Raw genomic sequence first — 12,713 nt, forward strand, 5'->3', positions numbered from 1 at the left:
GCAAGAGATGGCATATAAATTAATGAAGCATCTCAACAGTGATGAAAGAGAAACTGCTAATATAAATGTAATCGAAGAAGAATCGTGGATACAACACTACAAAGAATTGTGGTATAACGGAGAGTATGAAGAGAGTCAGGAAGATCAAGATATAGATATCGACATTGAAGGAATTGACCTAATAGATATAGAAGAACTTAATACTGTTCTGAAATCTTTCAAAAATAGAAAAGCACCTGGGTTAGACAACATAAATATGGAGTTGTTCAAATATGGTGGGATCATTCTTAAATTTAGAATGTTACATTTAATTAATCTTTGTTGGAAAAGAAGAAATATAGCCAAAGAATGGAGAAAAGCTAAAATAATATCACTTTTCAAGAAAGGAAATCAAAGTTTTTGCAGTAACTATCGAGGAATAAGTTTATTAAATGTTGGCTATAAAATATATGCTAAAATAATAAATAATAGACTTAAAATCATTGCACACAATCTCTTATTGGAAGAACAATGTGGATTTAGGAAAGGCAGATCCTGTACAGATAATATATTTAGCCTCAAACAGATACTGGAGAAGAGAAGAGAATTTAACTTGAATACTTATGTCGCTTTTGTCGACTATGAAAAGGCTTTTGATAGGGTAGATAGAGAACAGTTATGGAATATAATTGTTACGGAACCACATTTATTCCATGGACTGCCGTGTCATATCTTACTGGCATATCTAGTAACATTACAAGTGATACAACACTGTTTATCTTGTTTGTGTAATCTTTGGTTGTGGTGTAGATCATGGCGTACAATGTATCTCTTGGTCAGTGCAGTGAATTGTAAACTTGTTTTATGTAAATAAATTGGAGCATTTGTGTTAAATTGTGTTAACGTTACATTATAAGCACTTTTCTCAACATCTGGCGACCGTGACAGGACTAGTTTCCGCGTAAATATGGCAGAAATTACGAAATTGAAAAGTGAACGAACACAATTGCGCCGATTGTTTACACTTGCTGGCAATGACTTTGAACAGAAGTTAAATGCAGAACAACCCACAAGAGAAGAGGTCTCCGCAGGATTCAAGATCTTCGAGGACAAAGCTGAACGATTATTCGTGCTCAATGAAAAAATTCGTGATGTTTGGTACGCCGGAGAGCACGAAGAAGAAGAGATCGCTGCCGAATACGAAATCATGGAGGGATACCGTGAAAGGTGGTTAACCTTAAAGACCAGGTATGAGAATTTTTTGCATGATGACACGCTCAGTGACAATGGGGGAAATAGTATTGCTAGTACTAGTTCTAGTAAATCCAGGAGTAAAAGAAATTTAAGATTGCCTAAATTAGAACTTAAACAGTTTGATGGAGATGTGCGTAACTGGATAGCCTTCTGGGGGCAGTTCAGAAAGATACATGAGGATGACGAAATCGAGGAAGAGGATAAATTCCAATACCTTTGCCAGGCTACTGTACCGGGACGTCAGCTAGAGAACTCGTGGAAAGTTTCCCACCCTCAGCTTCAAATTATCAGAAAGCTATAGAGCAATTAAAATCGAGGTTTGCAAGAGATGAACTTCTGATTGAGATTTACGTTCGTGAACTCTTGCAATTAGTACTTCAAAAGAGTAGCATGCTAAATGATATAAGTCTACGGAGTCTTTTTGATAAACTGGAGACCCAGTTAAGGGCACTAGAGTCACTAGGGGTTACTAGTGATAAATATGCGGCAATGCTCTACCCGCTTGTAGAATCAGCACTACCAGATGACATTTTGAAAGCATGGGAGCGGTCTCATATGTCGCAGGCATGTAAGAAGGGTGACCAATCTAATTATCTCAAGACACTTTTGAGATTTTTGAGACAAGAGGTAGAAAGTGAAGAACGTCTCCTTCTGGCTCGTTCTAATTTCCCAAGTGGCTGTGGGAGTGCATCGCAAAACAACAAAGAAAAGCTACCGACAGCAGCAGTAATTTTCTTGAGTGAAGAGAAAAGGGGTGATAGGGCATGTATTTGGTGCGATAAAGGGAACCACATGTCTCAGGACTGTTTTAAAGCTAGAGGTCTCACTACAGAGAAAAAACAAGAAGTTTTGAAAAAGAAAGGAGCATGTTTTCATTGCCTCAAGGTGGGCCATAGTGCAAAAAAGTGCAAAGTTGTACTCAAGTGCTTGATTTGTTGCAAGGGGCATCACACTATTATGTGCAAGGGTTTAAAGGATATAATTCCAGTCGATAGCAGCAAGAAAAGTTCAGTTGAGAAAGGAAACGAACCAGGTAGAACAGAGAACTTACTGTCTCATCAAAAGGGTCAGACATTGTTGCAAACTTTGGTAGTTAAAGTGTCGGTGGACAAGGTTGTTAAGTTGGCAAGAGTGTTACTAGACTCGGGATCTCAAAGATCATACATCACAAAGGACAGTGTTCACAAGCTTGGGCTGAAGAAGATAGGGGAAGAGACGTTAATACATAATCTGTTTGGTGGAGTAGAGACAGGGCGAGAAGTGCATGGTATTTATGAAGTTACTCTTAGAAGTTTAGATGAAAAATTTGAGTGCACCATTCCTATGTTGAGACACAGCGGTATTACCCAGTGCTTCGAAACCACAACATAATCTTATCAGATGTAGGCTATAATGTTCCTGAGGTAAAGATATTACTTGGAGCAGACGTAATGGGGCAACTGCTAACAGGCTGCAGATTAGTTTTAGATGACACGATGGTTGCTCTCGAAACTAAGCTGGGCTGGACGGTGATGGGGCAGCGTAGAATATTCAGCAACTGCAATACAGTAACTGACCTCTTTTGTATGGCAGGTTTTAATGTAGCTGATTTGTGGCGTCTGGAAGCCATAGGCATTAGCGACCCGGCAGATGTCAAAACCAAAGAAGTTCTAGAAGCAGAGACACTTGAATTCTTCGAGAAGACAGTGAAAGTTGACCAAGAAGGAAGATACGAGGTTTGCCTTCCCTGGAAAGAGGGGCACCCGCAGCTGAGGGACAACTACGATCTAGCGGAGAAGAGATTGTTGAGTGTAAGCAAAAGACTAGAAACCATTGGCAAGTTGGAAGAGTATGATGAAATCTTTCGTGAATGGCTGCAGGAGGGCATAGTGGAAATGATACCCTCTGCCAGCAAGAATGATGGTCACTACCTCCCTCACCAGCCAGTAATAAAGGAATCTAGTATGACCACCAAAATTAGGCCTGTGTTCGATGCCTCAGCCCAAGATAAAAGAGGCAACTCACTTAACAGCTGTCTGGATAAAGGGCCCAATTTGGTGGAATTAATACCCAAGCTGTTGATACAATTCAGAAAACATGCTATTGGAGTGACAGCTGATATCAGAAAGGCATTTTTACAAATCAAGCTAGCCCAAGGTGACAAGGATTTTTTGAGATTTCTTTGGTGGAAGGACTGTCGTAACAAAGAGGTGGCAATCCTCAGGCACTGCAGAGTTGTCTTTGGAGTGTCGTCTAGTCCATTTCTACTGGGTGCGACTATATCACATCACTTGAGACATGCGCCTGAGGAACTGAATAGTACTGCAGAGCGACTCAGAGACTCTTTCTACGTGGACAACTGTGTTACCAGTGTAGCCAATGAAGAACAGTTGCAGAAATTTTCTGAGGGAAGCTACTGCACTGATGTCTACAGCACAATTTGATATTCGTGGATGGATCAGCAGCCCCGTTCATCAAGAAGACAGAGCTGCGATGCAAGATGGAGTTGGTCCAGTCCTGGGTCTCTTATGGGATGTCACTACAGATGAGCTTCTCTGTGATGTCAAAACCATTGCGATGACCACTTGTCGAGTTACCAAGAGGAATCTGTTGTCTGTGGCTCAGCGTGTTTTCGACCCAATTGGCTTCACATGTCCGTCTACCTTACTACCAAAGCTGATGCTGCAAGAAACATGGAAACACAAATTTCGATGGGATGAAGAGCTTCCGGATAGCATTACAAGTAAATTCAAGAACTGGGTGGAGCAGATGCAATGGTTAGCTAGATGTCGCCTTCCAAGGAGAATGGTACAAGTGGACTGGGGAGCGGAAGATATCAGTCTTCATGTATTTTGTGATGCGAGCAAACTTGCTTATGCAGCTTGTGTATTCTTAAGGGCAAGGAGAGGCGCAGAGGTATCGGTCCAGTTGGTCCAGGCTAAGGCGAGGATTGCTCCTGTCAAACATGTCACTATACCACGTTTGGAACTGTTGGCAGCAGTCATTGGTACCAGAATTTCTACCCAAGTGAAAGAGGCGTTGGGACTACAACGGTGCAGAACATTCTTTTGGAGCGACTCGTCAGTAGCCTTGACTTGGATAAAGCGGGCAGACAACTGGAGTACATTCGTGGGTAACCGTTGTCATGAAATATGACAGTACACCAATACTGAGGATTGGCGCCACCTACCGGGGACTCTGAACGCAGCAGATCTTCCATCAAGGGGATGCAGTCCAAAGGCACTCTTTGAGAGCAAATGGTGGGAAGGACCACGGTGGCTAAAGGATAATCCAGAGCAGTGGCCTTTTTATGAAATTGCCGCACCTGAAGACGAAGTCAATATTGAGAGACGGAAGACAGTTATATCGAGTGTGGCGTGTAGTTCACCTGACTTTTGCTCGCGTCTCTTGTATTTCTCAAGTTATGTCAAGATAGTCAGAATGATTGGTTGGATCATCATATTTTTCCGCAACCTTACTAAGGCAAAACAAGCACGAAGAGGTGAACTCACTGGTGAAGAAATGCAACAAGCCGAGAACACCTTGTTGAGAGTTGTGCAGCAGGAATGCTTTCGAGATCACGAGCAGGAACTTGAGAAGAAAGTCAGGGTATTCAAGGACGAAATGGGAGTTCTGAGGGTTGAAACAAAACTTACCTTTGGGGAAGAAAGTGAAGCATTCACGAAACCCATCTTGTTGCCGTCAAACCATGCCATCGTGACCAGATTGGTTTGGGACGAACATCATCGGTCACATGCAGGGCTACTGACGCTGTTAGCTAGACTCAGGGAAAGATTCTGGATTCTTGGAGTTAGGAAAGTGGCAAAAAGAGTTATTGCAAGATGTGTCAAATGTAAAAGGTACAAGGCTAGTCCTACAGCACCAGCTTTTGCTCCTTTGCCCAAGGATAGAGTGGGCTCAACAGCAGCTTTCGAGGTCTCGGGAGTGGATTATGCTGGACCGCTGTACCTAAAGTCTGGAGAAAAGGCGTGGGTTGTATTATTTACTTGTGCGGTGTATCGTGCGATACATCTGGAGCTGGTGCAGTCTTTGACAACTGATGCTTTCATTCTGGCGTTAAGAAGATTCATTGCCCGGCGTGGAAGAATTTCTGTGCTGTACTCAGACAATGGGACCAATTTCATAGGACTTAATAATGCCCTGAAAGCGTTGGATTGGGATGAGATTGTCACCCACTCGGCTGTGAGAAAGATTACTTGGAAATTTATCCCACCTACAGCAGCCTGGTGGGGAGGATGGTGGGAGAGACTAATCAGAACAGTGAAAGAACTACTGCGTCGAATCTTGGGACGAGCCTCTGTGTACTATGAAGAGTTATATACTGTGTTATGTGATTGCGAGGCGACGATCAACTCTAGACCACTTACATACATTGCGGACCATTCGTCTGAACTAAAGCCTTTGACACCAGCAACATTTCTGCAGGGTATTGCTACAAATGAGGCTCCAGATTTGGACGCAGTTGACAAGGTTGACTATGTTAAACGATGTAGGTACCTCCAGAAACTACGTGAGGACCTACGACAAAGATTCAGGAATGAATATTTGGCGCTCCTAGTTCACCACGGCCAGAGGAAGACCAACAGCATCAAGGTGGGAGATGTGGTATTGATAGGAGCAGATTCCACAAAACGCATCGACTTGCCCCTCGCGGTCGTCGTGGAAGTGTATCCAGGGAAGGATGAAGTAGCAAGAGTAGCCAAACTGAAGACATCTGAGGGAGAGCTGATCAGACCACTCCAGCGTCTCTATCCATTGGAGGTGCACACAACTCCAGAGGATTGGAACCAGCCTGAAACTGTGACTATCACTTCGCCTGAGACAAAGCCTCCACATGAAGAATTCAAATTATCAAAAGGGGGGCGGAGAATTAAAGTGCCATCAAGACTTGATTTGTGAATACTCTTGATGTGACCTTGCTTTTGTGTTCATTTATTTATTGTGTTATGTGTTTGTGTTTCAGTTGTGGTACGGAGTATTTTGCAATTGAAAATAACAATTGCAAGGTGGGAGGATGTTACGGAACCACATTTATTCCATGGACTGCCGTGTCATATCTTATTGGCATATCTATGAACATTACAAGTGACACAACACTGTTTATCTTGTTTGTGTAATCTTTGGTTGTGGTGTAGATCATGGCGTACAATGTATCTCTTGGTCAGTGCAGTGAATTGTAAACTTGTTTTATGTAAATAAATTGGAGCATTTGTGTTAAATTGTGTTAATGTTACATTATAAGCACTTTTCTCAACATCAATGGTAAAAAATGGATACCCTAAACATCTTATTCAAGTTATCCAAAGTCTGTACAAAAGAACGAGAATTGTGTTAGATTTAGGATACAAACTAACGGAAGAAATATTAATTAACCAAGGTGTACGTCAGGGATGCAGCCTCTCTCCAACACTATTCAATATATATATAGATGAAGTAATCAGAAATTGGAAACGAATTGTGCACTCTGGAATAAAATTGAACACAAACACATACATAAATACTATGCTCTTTGCAGATGATCAATTTATCCTGCAGGATGATGAAGATAAACTCCAGAAATCAATACATCAGTTGAACACCATTTGTAAAAGTTATAATCTTCGACTATCCAGAACAAAAACCAAAGTTATGGCGTGGCAAGGAAAATATCCTATCAGAGCGAAGATAGTAATCGACAATCAACCAGTAGAACAAGTCACAAATTTTAAGTACCTTGGTTGTGAAATATATTTTAATGATGATGACGAGGTGAAGAAGATTCATCGATTTCAATATATGTGTGGGACAATTCGCCGAACACTGAAAGGAAAAGTAAGAGAAGATACTCAACTTAAATTCTATAAGACTATGGCTGTACCAACTTTGCTATATGGAAGTGAGACATGGGTAGATAAAATAAGCTATAGGAATAAAATACAATCATCTGAAATGAGATTCCTAAGATCAGTGAAAGGGTACTCCCTAAAAGATAAAATACGAAATGAAGAGATAAGACAAAAATTAAATATATTCTCAATGAATGAAAGAATATTCCAAAACAGGATAAATTGGAAAAACCACGTTCTGAGGATGGATAACGACAGAATCCCAAAACTTGCCCTGGAATACCATCCTACAGGAAGAAGAGATATTGGTCGTCCTATGAAGAGATGGAATGAAATCTGAGGTCGGAACAGGCTATTAGCCTAATCCATGAAGAGGAAGTAAGTAAGTAAGTACTATGTATACAGGTCTGTCTGTATGCAAGTCTGGAGAAACACTTGTAATTGCCAAACCACCACTCGGTTCTACTATAGAAGAGTAAAAGAGTCCGGGGATGAAACCCCACAAATACCACCCTGTCCACCTATCTCTAACACGTTTTCAAGCATCTATTAAATGCAGTGCCGGATTTGGGTGTATGGGCTTCATTGGTCTGTACGACAAAGAATGTGTGTGGTTAGAATGTGATATGTATCATCATCATCATCATTTTACAGTTCCAGTTTCCCAAGTACTGTTGGTGAGCCTCTTCTATTCTGTCTTATTGAGATACGTTCTGTTGTTAAAGACGTCCTCCACCGAGCTCGATAGCTGCAATCGCTTAAGTGCGGCCAGTATCCAGTATTCGGGAGATAGTAGGTTCGAACCCCACTGTCGGCAGCCCTGAAGATGGTTTTCCGTGGTTTCCCATTTTCACACCAGGCAAATGCTGGGGCTGTACCTTAATTAAGGCCACGGCCGCTTCCTTCCAACTCCTAGCTCTTCCCTGTCCCATCGTCGCCATAAGACCTATCCGTGTCGGTGCGACGTAAAGCAACTTGCAAAAAAAAAAATAAAGACGTCCTCCAGTGCCCTTCCCCGATCTGCAATGTCCATCCAGTGGTTTTTTTTGGTCTTCCCACCATCTGTTTCCCTGCCACATGTCTCTCCAAGTTAACATATGCTGTCCTTGTTGTCTCCATCCTCATTACATGCCCAGACCACCTCAGTCTGGACATGCTGACAATCTCAGCTTCCTTCCTAACCACATCATTCCTTAACTTGTCCAGTTTGGTTTCTTGAATTGTGGACCTAAGGAACTTCATCTCGGATACCTGCAACCTTGATGAGTCTTTCTTAGTGAGGGCGCAGGTTTCAATACCATAGGTTACCGAGCTCGATAGCTGCAGTCGCTTAAGTGCGGCCAGTATCCAGTATTCGGGAGATAGTAGGTTCGAACCCCACTATCGGCAGCCCTGAAAATGGTTTTCCGTGGTTTCCCATTTTCACACCAGGCAAATGCTGGGGCTGTACCTTAATTAAGGCCACGGCCACTTCCTTCCCACTCCTAGCTATTTCCTGTCCCATCGTCGCCATAAGACCTATCTGTGTCGGTGCGACGTAAAGCAACTAGCAAAAAAAAAAAAAAAAAAAAAAATACCATAGGTTAAGATTGGTATGAAGTACTGATTGAACACCATCAGCTTTGATTTTGTTGGTACTTTGGGATGCCAGAGGAGTGTTCGTACTTGCTGGTAAAAGTGAGAGCTCTTCTGCACTCTATTTGCCACCTCCTTTGTGGCTAGTGTGTATCTCGAGATATTACACTGCCAAGGTATGTGAAGCTTTCCACACTTTCTAGTGGATGGTTTCCTAGCATGATGTTCACTGGTTGTCCCTCTCTGTTTATTTTCATCACTACTGTTTTGAGTTTGCTTATCTTGAGATTGAACTCCTGGAACTTAACTTTCCATTCATTGAGTCTCAACTGTACTTGTTCCTCAGTTTCTCCCCAGATAATAACATCATCAGCAAAGGCCATTGCATTTAGTTCACCAGAGGTTTTCTTGATGTTCTTCATTATCTCATCCATGATGATGATAGACAATAATGGGGTTAGTGCACTGCCTCGCTGGACTCTACTTTCGGTCTTGAACCAGGATGAATGTGCATCACCCAGTCGCACACAGCTGGTACAGTTCTCATACAGCATCTGAACTTTCCTCACCAGTCCCTCTGGCACATTCCTTTTTCTCAGGCATACCCGTATCTTCTCTCTTGCAATGCTGCCATATGCCTTCTCCATGTCAAGGAAAACCATAAACAGATCTTTGCCTTTTCCCCAATATTTTTCCATTAATATACGGACACTGAAGATTAGGTCTGTTGTAGACCTGTTAGGCCTGAAGCCATACTGTTCGTCTTCAAACTGTGGCTCTAAGATGACTGCTCTCTAAGATTTTCTCAAGAATCTTAAGCCCATGAGAAAAGAGTGTTATTCCGTGTTAGTTGAACCATTTTTGATGATTTCCTTTCTTAAACAAGAGGATAATGACACCCTTGCTCCAATAAGTAGGTATCTTGCCATCTTTCCAAACTCATTGAGCACTGTGTGTAGCCATGCTGCTTTAATCATGTCCATGCTGACTTCATGGATGTATAAAGGCATTAAATGAAATTAACAGTGAAGTTAGCATATGAGTGGCATATTACATCCTTGTGTTCATATATCATTAATAACAAGAAATGACATAAATGACTGTTACCACACTGTTTACTATGCCAAAATTAGCTTCTTTATTGTAAGAGCTGAGGCCCAGGTTCCCTTGAAAGTTTTCCAGAGGCCAAATCTCAAAAATTCATTCAAAATACTACCCTGAAAAGCCTTTTTATCACTATTAAATTTACTCACCTATGTGGTAGGTTATTTTCATGAAGTGTTTCAGGTTCACAATAATCATGGAATCACTTTACTGTTCTGTAAATGCTAAATATGGAAATAAAAGCCACAGATAAACATCACTCCTACTTACTATATGTATTGCTGTCTCATATGATGTTTAATATACTCCCCCCTCGGGCAGTTGTGTAGTTAATTATGCAGCTCGTTCTGTATGACTAAACCACCACATGTTTCAGCTCTCACTGACAATTTGCACTTTCATTAGTTTGTCAGAGGGAAGACAATATGCGCATTTTGTGCCTGAGGACTTGTTTCCTGTGTTGTAAATTAGTGTGCACAGAACCACAGAACCACAGAATGTTTACTCTTTGATGCTATTGATCTGTTGACATTATCAGGAAACACAAGACATGCACCATCATGCTTGCAGCACGATGATCTCCTCATGCCATATACATAGAAGTTGAAGGAACCCTTTTCCACATGTTCTCAGGCAATGAATACCATGAGTTCTTCAAACTAAAGACGAAACTGAGCATATCATAAAAGGAGTGATAAATAATTTTGATTATGCTTATTTTGCAGATTTTTTCTTTAATTACTTTTTTCTGTATGCCTTGCCTCATGGGATGTAGTTGTTTAGAGTGCACTATGTCTTCTAGTATGGGCTACAATAAATGTTACTTTTCATTGACCTGTCTCAGTCTCATCCTTGGCTTTGACAACAGGAAAGTGACTGAGGTATGAGCGATACTAGTAATGAATGCCATTCCTTATGCAGCCAGTCCCTGATATGAATGGTGTGAAAATATTGCTCATGTAGTCAATTGGTGTATGCATTTCAGTGGACCTGGCAGGCTGATATGTAATAGCAACTTCTGGCCTAGTGATGCCTAGGCTATCTGTGACAGCTGTTGGCAGAGCTGTGGAGGATCAAACCAGTCTTCGGGCTGAATACCCAACATACAACACATATATTGGTGTTGACACTTGAATATTGCCTTCTAAAACATCCTTGATCCTCATTCTTTAAAAGTATGGTAACGGTTTTTGAATACACTCACAAAAATCATATATAAAATGATTTGAAGTAAACCTAAGAAGTCTCGGTTTTTGGAACTGGGGAGTAAAAAAAATGACTCCGTGTGTTTAGAAAAGTTCTCCTTCACATTAATTTCTCTTGATAAAATGTCATCTTACACAAGAGAGTAACAGTGGTTACATACCTTCTTTCCAACCACTGGCTTCTTCGATTGTACATAGTGTGCCAAAATGTTTTTACTTAAAACATTCCAATTTTAGTGTATCTCTCTGTATAATGTCCCAGCGTTCCATTCAAAACTGTTGTGCATGATACTGTACACATTCTGAAGAACCATATCATTGAAATGTCTGGTTTCAAACCCCTCTGGAAATTCTGGAAAAACATCAGCAAAAAATAGTGAACAAATGGAAATCAGAATGGTGGAGTGCACCACATTAATGTTTACACCTTTTGAACCTTAATAACTAGAACACAAGTAATCAGAAGCATGCAGTCACTAATGTTCAAAATGACCACCACACAACACACAAGATATGCAGCAACAGTTATTCTCCCTTTTAAGTCAGGTCATAATTGCTCTTCCATCTGAAAATGCAGCAAGGACCGTAGCATTAGTGGAGGGTGGGCACAGTATACTCTATGTAACAGACGTTAGAGGCATGTCTTGCTCTAACATGTACAGAACTGTTAAATAGTACAGAGAGGACAGGATCAGTTCTGGTCGTAGGAGAAGCACTACTGAGGGCGACGATCGACACAACAACTGTGGAGGCCATAAATCGTTTGCAGGGGCACGAACATCAGTGAAAGAACAGTAAGAAGGAGGTTGTACGAAGTGGATTATAAGGTCCAGAAGGCTCGCCACATGACCTCTGCATACATGTGAGCACCGTGCCTTTTGGATGCAATTCGCCAACGGCCATCGCAAGTGGACTGTGGAGCAGTTGAGCTCAGTGCTGTTTACAGATGAATCCTTATTCTGTTTGAGGGCATTGGATGGAAGGGAAAGAGTATAGAGAAGGTCTGGGGAATGTTATTCAGCCTTTACTTTCTTTGCAAGAACACTGTTCAATGGAGGCTCTGTGATGGTCTGGGCTGGGATTACCACTGATACACACACAGAGCTTGTGTTCGTTGAGAATGGAAGTCTGACAGCCCACCGATAAATCGAGGAGATTTCATTGGATCATGTGGTGCCTTTTACACCTGTCATTGACGAGAACTTTATCCTGATGCAGGACAGTGCTTGCCCACACACTGTCTTTTATGTACATGAGTACTTGGATGAAGTCGGGATTGAACGCATGGTGTGGCCTGCTCACAGTCCCGATTTAAAACAATACAGAATGTCTGGGATATGCTTGGGAGAAATGGGAGTCATTCCCGTGACACACTGGCTTAACTTCAGGCTGTGCTCTAGGCAGAATGGGAGCTCGCGCTGATACCATCAGAGAATGTTCGAGATTGCATCCTGAGCATTCATATCCTAAAAGCAATGCCTTGTCGCTGCGACCACATTTTTCTCTCCTCTGCTGAGCGTTTCAGGTCAACATCCAGCCTATCCATCACGGAATTCAGATACTTCCTCGGCCTTCATCTTCCCTTCTTTCCCAGAACTTTTTCTTCCAGCATAGTTGTGAGGAATGTGTTATGTTGAAGTGTGTGGCCAAGGAGTTTGGTTTTCCTCTTTTCTACAGTGTTGATCAATTCCCTTGTTTCATCTATTTCCTTAAGGACCCTATTGTTTGAATTTTTCTCTGTCTAACTAATTTTCAGCATCCTCCTCCATAT

The 12,713-nt window shown here is 41.7% G+C and overlaps 1 protein-coding gene across 1 annotated transcript in view; it reads right to left on the minus strand.

Annotated features, from left to right (window-relative positions):
• The window catches only part of LOC136877199 (probable flavin-containing monoamine oxidase A), a 274,217-nt gene that overhangs the window by 45,794 nt on the left and 215,710 nt on the right, over positions 1–12,713 (minus strand). The gene's annotated exons all lie outside the window — the stretch shown is intronic.

The sequence above is a fragment of the Anabrus simplex genome, chromosome 7, assembly GCF_040414725.1.
Source record: "Anabrus simplex isolate iqAnaSimp1 chromosome 7, ASM4041472v1, whole genome shotgun sequence".
NCBI classification, from domain to species: Eukaryota; Metazoa; Arthropoda; class Insecta; order Orthoptera; family Tettigoniidae; genus Anabrus; species Anabrus simplex.